This window comes from Globicephala melas, chromosome 15, assembly GCF_963455315.2.
Source record: "Globicephala melas chromosome 15, mGloMel1.2, whole genome shotgun sequence".
Taxonomy (NCBI): Eukaryota; Metazoa; Chordata; class Mammalia; order Artiodactyla; family Delphinidae; genus Globicephala; species Globicephala melas.
Genome location: NC_083328.1, coordinates 48520019 through 48535889, shown reverse-complemented (window position 1 = coordinate 48535889; position 15871 = coordinate 48520019). Strand labels below are relative to the sequence as shown.

Here is a 15871-nt window from a genome sequence, read left to right as displayed (position 1 = left end):
TATTTTATGAAAGGAGAGCCACACGGGAGAATAAGAGGAAATTAAACTTCACACTACAAAGAATTATAGAAGGTTCTTCACACTCAGGATCACATGTAATATTTTAAACCGCCTTGGACAACCTATTGTGGTCTATTTTAGAGATGAGGAAATTGAAGCTTAGAGAGGTCCAGTGACGTGCCCAAATTCATACACTCACAGAAAAAATCTGTTTAGCTGGAAAGATGCTTCACAGCTTGTCAATTTAACATATTATGTTTTTAGATTGTCTGACTGTCTTGGATCCCCATTCACAAATTTGAGGGACTTGCTGGCTATCCCAACCAAATATCCTTTGGTCCCAAGTTAAGGTGCCCTTGCAGTAACTTGCTGGTTCCTCATTAAGCATGTGAGGGGGGCAGTTCTTGGAGAAAAGACTGTAGGGCAGACCAAACCAAAGGTGTCCATGCCCTAGGAGAGCTTATGCTAAATACTCTTATATGATAAAGATAGTTGGTGATCAAAGGACTTCATTCAGTCATTCAACAAACTTTTGAGAGTTGGCAGTGTGTAAGGTCCCTATGACAGATGTTTTTCCAAAGATAAAGGATATTTACCGGGAGGCTTCAAATTTGAAGGAAGAACCAGGCTTCGAGAAGGCGAGGAGCTCAGCTTCAACCACATTCTCTCCTTAAATGGGTCTTCCAGATCAAATTTCTCAAAGACTCTCATTGTTTCAGCCTTAGTTTCATTCTGATCCCTCGACTAGCTCTTGGGTTAGGACACCCAATTGAGAAACCCAGAAACCCACTAGGATCACACTGGATAGGGATAACAAAGGACAAAAATAGAGCTATTATCAGTTGAAAAGAGGGAGAGATGCTGTGATCTTAAAACCAACAGAGGTTCATTCTGAACAGCACTGTTAATGCTGGAATACAAGAAGAAAAAATATTCCCTTACCTTCAAGAAGATTTTAGACTGAGAGAGATAAGACACGTATACAAACATGTGTATATGTGATATATTCACTACAGAAAGCCCTCAGTGCTTCACTCCCCTCTGAACCACATTCTTTGTAACGTGGTTCTGTGACACCTTCCATCAAGAAGCAGAGCCAGTTTCTGGCTCCTCGCACCCGGGCTGCCTCGAGAGCTACTTTCACTAATAAATGCAGCAGGAGGGCCCATGTGCCAGTTCCAGCCCACCTGTCCCAGCCAAAGCTACCCTGGACCACCTCAAGGCTGCTGAGCCCCAAGCATGAGGACCCAGCAACAAAGAGCAGGGCCACCTCCCAGTCTACAGCTGACCATAAACACAGCTGTGAGCCCACAGGAGACCCGAAGGATAGCCCAGCTGACCCATAGTCTTATGATCAATAATACATTTTTATTATTTTAAGCCACTGAGTTTGGGGGAGTTTATTATGCAGTAATAGCTAACTGAAATTTATGTATTTATAATCCAAGAGAGCATTCAAAGGCAGTTAAAGAAGGCCAGAACTAAATATTACAGGAGTTCAGAGGAAGAGTTGGCTTCTGGATTAGAAAAACAGGAATGAATATTATGGTCCTCAGTCCCCTTCTCATAGAGGTAGTGATATTGTGAGTTAGCTTTGCAGATTAAAAAGAATTTCCTCAGGTAAAGATAAAAGGAGAGCATAACATCTTTATTTTTAATAAGAGTAATTCTTCATTTGAAGTTTTCAATGTCTTTCTAATGTATTTAATATCTTTAAAAAAGGTTTAGGGTTTCCCTGGTGGCGCAGTGGTTAGGAATCCGCCTGCCAATGCAGGGGACGCTGGTTTAAGCCCTGGTCTGGGAAGATACCACATGCCGTGGAGCAACGAAGCCTGTGCGCCACAACTACTGAGCCTGCGCTCTAGAGCCCGTAAGCCACAACCACTGAGCCCACATGCCACAACTACTGAAGCCCGTGTGCCTAGAGCCTGTGCTCTGCAACAAGAGAAGCCACTGCAATGAGAAGCCTGCGCATTACAACAGAGTAGCACCTGCTCGCCGCAACTAGAGAAAGCCCTCGTGCAGCAACAAAGACCCAACTCAGCCAAAAATAAATAAATTAATTAAATAAATTTTTAAAAAGGTTTATTCCTTTCCCCTGTGACTGAGAAGAAATTGTATAGATACATAAATTTCTTTTCCTCACATAGCAAGAATCAAGACTAGAATTACAGTTCTGGAAAGGCAATTGTATTTCCAGTGACACTCTACAGCAAACACCTACATCACCCCAGCACCTGTTAAATAAAACATGCATATTTTATTTATAAAGGTCAACTAATTAGCAAGAGTGAGTTTTTATAAAACAGAATTTAAAAGGCAATTATTCTAAGACAGAAACCTAATTGTTATACATTTAACATGTTGAATTATCCAAGAAGAAAGAAAGAAAGCAAGAAAGAAAGAGAGAAAGAGGGAGAGAGAGAAAGAGAGAGGGAGAGAGGGAGGGAAGAAAAAGAAAGAAACCCTATAACATTATTCAAGTGGTCCCTAGAAGGTCACCAATGAGAGCTCATCACCTCTCTCACCCGTGATTCAATTATTAAAGTTCAAATTCTAATAATATTGTGAAATAATGAACTATAGGATAAGAATGTTTTTCAAACAAAGTACACGGAAATGAGAATTACTGCTACAGAATAAAACTGTACTACTGATAAAACCATTATCAGAAAACAATTAAATAAAGGGGAAAATTCTGGAGCACAATTACAATAAAATAATAAACACACAGAAGAGAAAACGCCCTTTCCATGTTCCCAGACGCAATCACATAATCACATTTTCCTCACAGAAACAGAATCACACACACACACACTGGGTATCAAGAAGTTATATCAGAACAGTGCTTAAAAGCAGTATGCATTAAAGAAAAACAGGAGAAATTATTCTCCAAGTTGCAGTCAAAGTTATGACAGTGTTAACTTTACAAAACCCAGTTCTGATTGGGTCTATCCACTGCCTGAAAATGCTCAGTGGGTCCCTATTATTTACAGAATCAAAATTGAAGTATTAGGTGAGACTCCCTAAAAGCAGAGTCAGGGACTGTTGTGCCCGTCCTTTGGTAAGGTGTGTCCTCAGAGGAAGGGAGGTAAGGGAAGCAGGAAAGGACGGGTTCGAGGGGCCAAGCGAGAATGTGGCCTGGGCTGGAGTCTCGGCTCACCCCATCCCACAAGAGCTCTGAGGCATGAACAGCACCGCAGAGCTGCCTCGTCATGAAGCAAGGAGCAGGCTCTTACACCCCCAGATCGCTACTGGCTGCAGGTTTCCCTGGTGAGGTTGTAACCTCTCAGGCATTTCTGGATGAGGTGGCTCCTACAGAATGGGGAGACTGGAGAAGTGGCAGAGATTAACCAACACTCACAGCAGCTAAAGGAAGAACACACTGGCCAGGCAAAGGGGTCTCGGTGGGACACCAACAGCATCTTCTATGCATCTGTAATCCCGCCCGGACAGCCTTGCTGTCCTAAGCTCCCCTCTCCCCCACTCCCCCCAAGCATGGCACATAGGTACACGTTAACAGCGATGATTTCACAGAGTCTGTTGCCTCGCACTGGACTCCCCTTTCCTCTTTTTCCTCTTCCAAAGCTCCACCTTATTCTTTGTAATCAAGTGCAATTGTTACCCTCTCAACAAAGTCCCCTTTGATCCCCAGAAAGGATCCGTTACTTATTTTTCTCTATTTCAAGGCCCTTTGTATAATTCACTCTTATGGTATAGCCCATCATTTAAGATATTTGTTAAATGCATTAACCCCCTGGCTAAATCATCAGTCCCATGAGGACGGGGATTGCATGTGGCTGTTTTCCCGTCCCCAACATTGAAATACGGGGCCTGGAGTAGGGTCGTGGCTCTGTGACTGATTGGTGAATAAATAGATGCCTACATGAGAACAATGGTCTTCTCTGGAGAAGAACAAAGTCATTCATTCAGCTTTGGCTTTCTATTCCAACCGGACAATCCAGTGAGCTGTGTCACTGCAATGTCCTGTCTGAGCAGCCTGTTTACTCATAACCTGGGAGGCTTTTAGCCAAAATACTGCATTGTCCATTTCACTGGCGTGGGGCACACCAACAATTAAACGAGGACAATAAAAGGACCACATTCAAGCAAGTGCTGATGCAATTACTGGCATCAGTCACTGGATTCAATTATGTCCAAAAGGAAACATTGAAAACTAAGGGGTAAAAAGAAGGTGCGGATATTGAAAGATAGCGGTCAGACTCACCTTTGCTTCTTAGATCTTTTTAGATACAGTGATCAAAATGAACTTGCTTATCTTCTCATAGATTTTTTGACCAGTTTTCCCCACTTCCACTTGTTATGAGAGAGACCCAATTCCGAGGCGGGAGTTTTTAAAGACGTATGACACATACCCTGAAAAGCGCACAAACCATAATTAATTAGTTAATAATTAATCATAAATTAATTTTACTCAGTGAGCACACCTATAAAACCAGCACACACATCAAGAAGTAGAACATCATCAGGAGGCCGGAAATTTCCTGGGTTCCCTCTCAGTCATTACCCTCGAGGGTTACTAGTATCCTGGTTTCTAACACTGTATATTAGTCCAGCCTGCTTAGGAAGAAGGAGAGTCATACAGGGTACACTTTTCTATCTGGCTTCTTTCACTGAACAGTATGTTCATGAGATTCAGGCAGGATGTTGTGTAGAGTTGCACATTATTCATTGTCACTGCTATGTCACAAGCCATTGCATGAATTATGCCATGACTGATTGGCCACTCTGCTATTTATTGATGAGCAGTTGGGTTGTTTTCAGTTTGGGGCTATTAAGATAGTGGTGCCACAAGAATTCTCATACATATTATCTGGTAAACATAGTATGCGTTTCTTTTCAATTCATTACGTTAATGCAGCATAAATGTATTTGATGGTCATCTGTCTTTGTCAAATTACTAGACTGTTAGGTAGAAAATAAAGCTATCCACATTAAAAATAAATTACATTATGAAAAAGTAAATAAAAGAAAAATTGGACACATGAATCAAATGCAACCAATTTTTTAAAAAAATGATTCAGAATAATATGTATATGGGATTCATTATACTATTCATTCTAATTTTTTGCATATCTGATTTATTTTTCAAAATTAAGGTTTAAAACTTGTGCTTCAAAGTGATCAGTGGAAAATTTCAACAACTATCCCCAAGTAGATGTAAAATTCATGCATGTAATCAGAGAATACAGGCCTATTTAGCTTTGTAAATACTGCCAAAGAGTATTGCAAAGAAATATGACCAATTCAAACCTGACTTTTTCCAGTTTTATGGAGACATAATTGACATACACTCTGTATAAGTTTAAGGTTCACAGCATGATGATTTGATTTACATATATTGTAAAAAGAAAAAAAAATTCTCCTTGTGATGAGAGCTCTTAGAATCTACTCTCTTAACAACTTCCCTATAAATCATACAGCAACGTTACCTATAGTCATCTTGCTGTACATTACTAGTACTTACGTATAACTAGAAGTCTGTACCCTTTGACCACCTGCCTGATTCCGCCTCTCCTATCTCCCACCTCTCATAACCACACATCTGATCCCTTTTCAAACCTGAATTTTTAAAATCCAGACTTTCATTGTACAGATGGCCCAGTGTACTCCTGCTAATAGACCCAGCCTGGGTGACCAAGTGTGTAAGATACATAATAGATATGGCTGGGCTCATTCATTCTCTATCACTAAAGGTAAATAAATCAATAGGAAGGATGAGAACACATTTTGTGGTGGATTATTTATACTACATACATTTAACCTGGGTCGACCAGACCAGGTGACACCAATTTCTATTCCTATTCACTTTTCCTCCTTTGCTCAGAAATCTTCAGTCCAGATATTGAACTATTTTTTGGCAATAGAGCACTACGTACTAATACAAATGTGTGGTCTTGGAGCCTTATTACTTTAGCAGGAAATAGCTAGTGCCTCATAATTGAGAACTGGGTTCTGAGGAAATTGCTTGTTAAATTTTCATGGGAAGTAAGAGTAGTAAAAAAAAATCTGCTGGAAAGGGGTTTGTAAGTATTTTTAAATTTCTGTTTTCTCTATGATACCATGAAGTCCATGACTGTGAACATCTGGTTCATGGTTGCTACCCAGACATCTTGTAAAGTGCCTGACACAGAGTAGTTTTCAGTAACGCTTGTGCACCTAGTTGCTCGTAATATTCATCATGACTCTTGTGCATTTAGGCGAGAGGTCTTAAAGTTGCTCAAAAAGCTGCTCAAAGAAACTCTGTGTGTGTGTGTGTGTGTGTGTGTGTGTGTGTGTGTGTGTGCCACTATTTTGGTAAATGGACATCATGGCTTGTGACAGCATGTGATATCATGGCTTTCACTGATTCTGAATTAGAATAAAGGTGAACATGTCTAGTGCTATTTTTCACTTGACTTGATCCAAACCAGTTTGGATCCACACAGGGTGTAAACTAAATGACTGAGGTCACAACTCAATCCAGACTGAAACTGAGAAACTACAGCTGGATGACAAATTGGTCAATTCCACGTACAAACTGAATAATGATAAATGTGCCCACTGGGTACTAGAAACAGTATCTAGATTAGATGCACTGTCTCTAACTCCTACAATGCCGTGAGCAGGCATCATTAGTCTCACTATTCAACTGAAAATGAGAGCGATGAAGTGGCTGACCAAGACCACTTACTTAGTAAACAGAGTGGGGGTTGATTCCAAGCCTGGCTATGTTTGATTCCAAACCTTTTGCTAGTTCTGCTATATCTCAAAGCCCAGGGATTATTTATTTAGTGTCAGGATGGAAAATTAGGAAAAAAACAAAGCATAACAAAGTGTCGAGACTCCTAAGACCGTGTGGGTGTGGAGGATGCAATGCAAGGTTTCTCCCAGGTGGACAGGCAAGCTAGCAAGCCTGCAGTGGTGCCATGGCAACGTGCAGTATCCTTAGCAGAGTCACATTAGGTGATGGATGCCTGTTTTTTGGTTTATAGTGTGTGGGGTTTTTTAACCAGATATTAAGAGAACAAAATGTTTTTTATTATTGGTGTCTTTATTTGAAAATCACTCTGCACATGGACCTCTGGGGAAATGCTGCTCCGTCTTTCAAAGGCAAATTTGCATTTTACACATAGAAGAGTTCTTTCTTGTGATTTGCTTTTCAGTGGGAGCTCTCCAAGGCCCCTTCTTTGGGTTTTAAAATGCTATGATTTTACATCTCATCAAATATAATATAAAAGTTCAAGTTTAATATATCTTACAAAAATTGCCTTCCTGTAGATTATGCCCTTCAGCTATCATTTTAAATTGTAATTTGCAGTTTTGAAATTCTTCCATAAAAGAAGATGTTTTCTTTAGTCAAAATAGAAGTAACTTAATTTTTATTGTCTGGCTAAATTGATCCACTTTTATCCTTTTGTTTGAAGGAGTTGTCATGAATTTGTAGAGTTGCCCCATTTTCCAGGGAAATATATGCATTCTTTGGGTCTCAGAGAATGAAAAATTTGACTTTAAAAGGCACTTAGGATGAAATAGCTATAATTCTATTGTAGTTTTATTACTGAATTCAGTTTTTAAGGGACAAAAGATATTAATTAGCTTAGGTAGCCCTCAACACAATTCAATATATATTTTGGAGCATGTAATACATATGAGTCTCTCGAACATTGAAATAAGGTAAAAAGGGTCTCTTTCATTAAAAGAGTCCACAGAGGAATAGGGTTATTTTGAAAGCTAGTTAAAGCGAGTAAAGGGTCATAGAGGAGTTGGCTTAGAACTGATGAAATGAGTATTTTGCATAAAGCCCACTGTGTCTTTATTAACTTAGTTCAACATTAGTGCTCAAAAACTATGTTGAAAGAATGGATGGCCAGCATGATAAATACCTGGAGATAACTTTATTTCATCCATACCTTTCATGAGCTCTAAAAACTATGCATGCTTCATCTGTACTTTCCTTAGATCACTTCCTCTTCCTGGATGAATGTCAAAGGCATTATGGAATTAAAAGACCAACACTTTTCCTGTGATATTGCAAAGTCCTTGTAAAAATACTTGAAGTGGTATTTAAATGACAACTCAAAAGGTAACAAAATTATTTCTAGTTGAAAGAAAAGTCAGGCAGATAGAAAATTTATAGAGATCCATGTAAATGATATGCAGTGAAAGTAAACTGAGAGAAGAAAGATATCTGCCAGGCTTAATTCACGTCACTCATTTTAAAATTGACACAAAGGTAGTTAAAATCACTAACTTATGTTGAAACATTCTCTATTGATTGACAGAAGAATGCTAAATGATGTTGACAAATGATAAGCCACATAAAATAGCCACACTCAAATTTGAGAACTGTTGCTGTGCAAGTGTATTAGTCTGGTCAGACTTCCATAACAAAATACTCAGATTGGCTGGCTTAAACAACAGACATTTATTTTCTCATGGTTCTGGAGGCTGGAAGGCCAAGTTCAAGGTGCCAGCAGCACAGGTTTCTTGTGAGGACTCTTTTTCTGCCTCAAAGATGGATGTCACCACCTTGCCTTTCCTCTGTGTGGGCACTGCTATTGTTGCTCCCTCTTCTTATAAGGGCACCGGTTCTATTGGATTAGAGCCCCACTCTTATGGCCTCATTTAAACTTAATTACTTAAAGATCCTATCTCCAAATATAGTCACACTGAGAGTTAGGGCTCCAACACAGGGATTGGGGGAGGTACAATTCAGTCCATAAAAATGGGGCTCACTATCAATGTCAGCACAGAAATCTCCAACATCTTAGAAAATCAACTACATAAATTGCCCAAGATTCTTGGCAATTTTTTAATCAACATTGTCTATCCAAAAGGTTAGCATCTCTCATGTACCAGCATAATTTCGATTGGAATAGTAATATCTTGCTGGCTAATTTGTTGCGTAATTCTGTACTATTGTATCCTTCGAGAAATAGTTTAATTTATATTTAGACATAATTAGTTTTCTTCTTCATCATCCAATTCTTAAAATTCATCCAAAATGTTCCAACACTGACTACCCTTCCCCTCGAACAGTGCCAGCTTCAGCAACACTTTTTTCTTTAAAATGGAAGCTCACATAAGCAATTATCAGCATCTCAGCTTTTGAAAGAAACTTTCTTTTCCCAACTTGGGTAAATGAATAGAAAGCAATTGTTACTTCAGCTACTGTACACTAAATTATCACAGTAATAGCTTATGAGTCAGGTTTATTTTGCACTCTTTTGAGCCCTTTTCCTGCAGAAAAATTTCCATCCTCCCAGTTTTCTCACTGTGATTTTGTAGGACCAAAAAACACACTAACAGTAGACGTTCTTTTTGAATTTCTTTGCCTTTTTCCTTTGATGTTTGTTGTTGTTATTGTTGATGTTTATGGGCCTTCTTTGCTCACTTTACATGGGTATCCAGACACTTTGAAGGTGCAAGTAAGAAGCATACTTCCACAGGTGCATGAGAGATGATGTCCTGGAATGATAATAACATTTTGGGTGAAGAAGATTTGAGTTCTGATTCTGGCTCTGCCAAATACTAAGTGTGCATCCTTGGGAAAGCTGCTTACCTTTTTACATCTTACCTTTCTCATCTACTAAGTGTAGAGGATAAAAGCAGTCTTAGAGAATTGCTGTAAACACCACAGATTTAAAAATATACTAGACAGAGACCTTCAAGATGGCAGAGGAGTAAGACATGGAGATCAACTTCCTCCCCAAAAATACGTCAAAAATACAGCTACATGTGGAACAATTCCTACTGAACACCTACTGAATGCTGGCAGAAGACCTCAGAATTCCCAAAAGTCAAGAAAATCCCCATGTACCTGGGTAGAGCAAAAGAAAAAAGAAAAAAAGAGACAAAAGAATAGGGACGGGATCTGTACCTCCTAGGGAGGGAGCTGTGAAGGAGGAAAAGTTTCCACACACTAGGAAGCCCCTTCACTGGTGGGGGTGGGGTGGGGAGAAGCTTTGGAGCCACGGAGGAGAGTGCAGAAACAGGGGTACTGAGGGCAAGGGGAGAGATTCCCTCACAGAGGATCAGTGCTGACCAGCCCTCACCAGCCTGAGATGCTTGTCTGCTCATGCGCTGGGACGGGTGGGGGCTGGGAGCTGAGGCTCAGGCTTCCGAGGTCAGACCTCAGGGAGAGAGCTGGGGCTGGCCACGTGAAGACAGCCTGAAGGGGGCTAGTGTGCTACAGCTAGCTGGGAGGGAGCCCGGGAAAAAGTCCAGACCTACTGGAGAGGCAAGAGACCACTGCATTGGGTACATGAGGAGAGGGGATTCCTGTTCCGTGTGCCCACAGATGACAGAGCACTACCTAAGTGAGCTCCAGAGACAGGCAAGAACTGCGGCTATCATGTTGGACCCGAGAGATGGGCATGGACAGCTAACATTGCTCTTGCTGCCACCAAGAATCCTGTGTGCAAGTGCAGGTCACTACCTGCACACATACCCACCCCACCCCCGCAGGAGCCTGTGCAGCACGCCACGGCCAGGATCCCATGATCCAGGAACAACTTCCCCAGGAGAACACATGGCATGCTTCAGGCTGTTGCAACATCATGCTGGCCTCTGCCACCGCAGGCTCACCCCTCCTTCCAATTATGACTACAGTACCCCTCCCTCGCCCCAGCATCAGTGAGCAAGAGAGCCCTAATAAGCCGCTGCTTTAAACCCCTCCTGTCTGGGCAGGGAACAGATCTCTGAGGGTGGCCTACACACAGAGGCAGGGCCAAAACCAAAGCTGAACCCCAGGAGCTGTGCATTAAATCCCCACAGTCAACTTGATAAACCCTGCATCTGTGGAATACCTGAATAGACAATGAATGTTCCCCAAATTGAGGCGATGGACTTTGGGAGCAACTGTAGACTTGGGGTTTGCTTTCTACGTCTGATTTGTCTTTGGTCTTATGTTTATCTTAGTTTAGTTTTTAGTGCTAGTTATCATTGGTGGATTTCTTTATTGGTTTGATTGCTCTCTTCCTTTTTTTATTTTTTCTTTTTTCTCTTTTTGTGTGTGTGTGTGTGTGTGTGTGTGTGTATGTTTCTTTGGAGATGTTTGTTTAGTTTTTCTTTTACCATTTGTTTTGGGGTGCATTTGTGTTTTCTTCCTTTTCTTCCAACCCGTGTGGCTGGCAGGGTCTTGGTGCTCCGGCTGGGTATTGGGCCTGAGCCTCTGACGTGGGAGAGCCGAGTCCAGGACACTTGAACACTACAGACCTCCTAGCCCCACGTAATATTAATTGATGAGAGCTCTCCCAGAGATCTCCAACTCAACACTAATACCCAGATCCACCCAACGGCCAGCAAACTCCAGTGCTGGATGCCCCATGCCAAACAACTAGCAAGACAGGAACACAAACACACCCATTAGCAGAGAGGCTGCCTAAAGTCATACTAAGTTAACAGACACACCAAAACACAACTCCGGAAGTGGTCCTGCCCACCAGAAGGACAAGATCCAGCCCCACCCACCAGAACACAGGTACTAGTCCCCCCAACCAGGAAGCGTACACAAGCCACTGAACCAACCTCACCCACTGGGGCCAGACACCAAAAATAACAGGAACTAAAAACCTGCAGCCTGCGAGAAGGAGACCCCAAACACAATAAGTTAAACAAAATGAGAAGACAGAGAAATATGGAGCAGATGAAGGAGAAGGTAAAAACCCACCAGACCAAACAAATGAAGAGGAAATAGGTAGTCTACCTGAAAAAGAATTCAGAGTAATGATAGTAAAGATGATCCAAAATCTCAGAAATAGAATGCAGAAAATACAGGAAACATTTAACAAGGACCTAGAAGAACTAAAGGACAAACAATGACGAACAACACAATAAATGAAATTAAAAATTCTCTAGAAGGAATCAATAGCAGAATAACTGAGGCATCTGGGGTGGGGGTGGTGTGTGGGTACTGACCTGCGCTTCCACACAAGATTCGTGGTGGCAGCGGGATCAGTGTTAGCTGTCCATGCCCATCTCTCGGGACCAAGAACGGCTAAGTAACCTGGAAGACAGAATAGTGGAAATAACTGCTGCAAGGCAGAATGAAGAAAAAGAGAAACAAAAGAATTGAAGACAGTCTCAGGGACCTCTGGGACAACATTAAATGTGCCAACATTCAAATTATAGGGGTCTCAGAAGAAGAAGAGAAAAAGAAAGGGTCTGAGAAAATATTTGAAGAGATTATTGTTGAAAAATTCCCTAACATGGGAAAGGAAATACTCAATCAAGTCCAGGAAGTGCAGAGTCCCATACAGGATAAATCCAAGGAGGAACATGCCAACACAAATATTAATCAAACTATCAAAAATTAAATATAAAATGTTAAAAGTAGTAAGAAAAAAGCAACCAATACCATACAAGGGAACCCTCATAAGGTTAACAGCTGACCTTTCAGCAGAAACTTTGCAAGCTGGAAGGGAGTGGCAGGACATATTTAAAGTGATGAAAGGGAAAAACCTACAATGAAGATTACTCTACCCAGCAAGGATCTCATTCAGATTCGATGGAGAAATTAAAACCTTTACAGACAAGCAAAAGCTAAAAGAATTCAGCACCACCAAACCAGCCTTACAACAAATGCTAAACAAACTTCCCTAGGCAGGAAACACAAGAGAAGGGAAAGACCTACAAAAATGAACACAAAACGATTAAGAAAATGGCAATAGGAACATACATATTGATAATTACCTTAAATGTAAATGGATTAAATACTCCAACCAAAAGACCCAGCCTGGCTGAATGGATACAAAAACAAGACATGTATATATGCTGTCTACAAGAGACCCACTTCTGACCTAGGGACACATACAGACTGAAAGTGAGGGGATGGAAAAAGATATCCCATGCAAATAGAAATGAAAAGAAAGTTGAAGTAGCAATTCTCATATCAGACAAAATACATTTTAAAATGAGGACTATTGCAAGAGATAAAAAGGACACTACATGATGACCAAGGGATCAATCCAAGAAGAAGATATAACAACTGTAAGTATTTATGCACCCAACATAGGAGCACCTCAGTACATAAGGCAAATGCTAACAGTCATGAAAGGGGAAATCGACAGTAACACAATCATAGTTGGGGACTTTAAAACCCCACTTTCACCAATGGACAGATCATCCAAAATGAAAATAAATAAGGAAACACAAGTTTTAAATGATACATTAAACAAGGTGGACTTAATTGATATTCATAGGACATTCCATCCAAAAACAACAGAATACACTTTCTTCTCAACTGCTTTTGGAACATTCCCCAAGATAGATCACATCTTGGGTCACAAATCAAGCCTTGGTAAATTTAAGAAAATTGAAATCATATCAAGTATCTTTTCTGACCACAACGCTATGAGACCAAATATCAATTACAGGAAAAAATCTGTAAAAAACACAAACACATGGAGGCTAAATAATACACTACTTAATAACCAAGAGATCACTGAAGAAATCAGAGGAAATCAAAAAATACCTAGAAACAAATGACAATGAAAACACGATGACACAAAACCTATGGGATGCAGCAAAAGCAGTTCTAAGAGGGAAGTTTATAGCTATACATTTCTACCTCAAGAGAAAAGAAAAATGTCAAAGAAACAACCTAAAGCAATTAGAGAAAGAAGAAAGAAAAAACCCAAAGTTAGCAAAAGGAAAGAAATAAATTTCAGATCAGAAATAAATGAAAAAGTAATGAAGGAAATGATAGCAAAGATCAATAAAACTAAAATCTGGATCTTTGAGAAGATAAACAAAATTGATAAACCTTTAGCCAGACTCATCAAGAAAAACAGGGAGAAGACTCAAATCAACAGAATTAGAAATGAAAAAGGAGAAGTTACAACAGACACTGCAGAAATACAAAGGATCATGAGAGATTACTACAAGCAACCCTATGCCAACAAAATGGACAACCTGGAAGAAATGGACAAATTCTTAGAAAGGTATAACCTTCCAAGACTGAACCAGGAAGAAATAGAAAGTATGAACAGACTGATCACAAGTAATAAAATTGAAACTGTGATTAAAAATCTTCCAACAAACAAAAGTCAAGGATCAGACGGCTTCACAGGTGAATTCTATCAAACATTTAGAGAAGAGCTAACACTCATCCTTCTCAAATTCTTCCAAAGAATTGCAGAGGAAGGAATACTCCCAAACTCATTCTACGAGGCCACCATGACCCTGATACCAAAACCAGACAAAGATATTACAAAAAAAGAAAATTACAGACCAATATCACTGATGAATATAGTTGCAAAAATCCTCAACAAAATATTAGCAAACAGAATCCAACAACACATTAAAAGGATCATACACCATGATCAAGTGGGATTTATCCCAGGGATGCAAGGATTCTTCAATATACGCAAATCAATCAATGTGATACACCGTATTAACAAATTGAAGAATAAAAACCATATGATAATGTCAATAGATACAGTAAAACTTATGACAAAATTCAACATTCATTTATGATAAAAACTCTCCAGAAAGTGGGCATAGAGGGAACCTACCTCAACATGATAAAGGTGATATATGACAAACCCACAGCCAGCATTGTTCTCAATGGTGAAAAACTGAAACCATTTACTCTAAGATCAGGAACAAGACAAGGTTGCCCACTCTCACCACTATTATTCAATATAGTTTTGGAAGTTTTAGCTACAGCAATCAGAGAAGAAAAAGAAATAAAAGGAATCCAAATTGGAAAAGAAGAAGTAAAACTGTCACTGTTTGTGGATGACATGATACTATACATAGACAATCCTGAAGATGTCACCAGAAAACTACTAGAGCTAATCAATGAATTTGGTAAAGTTGCAGGATACAAAATTAATGCACAGAAATCTCTTGCATTTCTATACACTAATGATGAAAAATCTCAAAGAGAAATTAAGGAAACACTCCCATTTACCATTGTAAGAAAAAGAATAAAATACCTAGGAATAAACCTACCTAGGGAGACAAAAGACCTGTATGCAGAAACCTATAAGACATTAATGAAAGAAATTAAAGATGATACCAACAGATGGGGAGATATGCCATGTTCTTGGATTGGAAGGATCAACACTGTGAAAATGACTACACTACCCAAAGCAATCTACAGATTCAATGCAATCCCTATCAAACTAGCAGTGGCATTTTTCACAGAACTAGAACAAAAAACTTTACAATTTGTATGGAAACACAAAAGACTCCAAATAGCCAAAGCAATCTTGAGAAAGAAAAATGGAGCTGGAGGAAGCAGGCTCCCTGCCTTCAGACTATACGACAAAGCTACAGTAATTGAGACAGTATGATACTGGCACAAAAACAAATATAGATCAATGGAACAGGATAGAAATCCCAGAGGTAAACCCATGCACATATGGTCACTTTATCTTTGATAAAGGAGGCAAAACTATACAGTGGAGAAAAGACAGCCTCTTCAATAAGTGGTGCTGGGAAAATTGGACAGCTACATGTAAAAGAATTAAATTAGAACATTTCCTAACACCATACACAAAAATAAACTCAAAATGGATTAAAGACCTAAATGTGAGACCAGACACTGACAAACTCTTAGAGGAAAACATAGGCAGAACACTCTATGACAGAAATCACAGCAAGATCCTTTTTGACCTACCTTCTAGAGAAATGGAAAGAAAAACAAAAATAAACAAATGGGACATAATGAAACTTAAAAGCTTTTACACAGCAAAGGAAACCATAAACAAGATGAAAAGACTACCCTCAGAATGGGAGAAAATATTTGCAAAGGAAGCAACTGATACAGAATTAATCTCCAAAGTATACAAGAAGCTCATGCAGCTCAATATCAAAAAAAAAAAAACAAACAACCCAATCCAAATATGGGCAGAAGACC

At 39.7% G+C, this 15871-nt stretch overlaps 1 long non-coding RNA gene across 1 annotated transcript in view; it reads right to left on the bottom strand.

Moving 5' to 3' along the window:
• The window catches only part of LOC132593541 (uncharacterized), a 189399-nt gene that overhangs the window by 89020 nt on the left and 84508 nt on the right, over positions 1–15871 (bottom strand). The window contains exon 3 of the long non-coding RNA XR_009559183.1: positions 4229–4377. This is a non-coding gene — a long non-coding RNA (uncharacterized lncRNA). The remainder of the gene's footprint in view (positions 1–4228; positions 4378–15871) is intronic.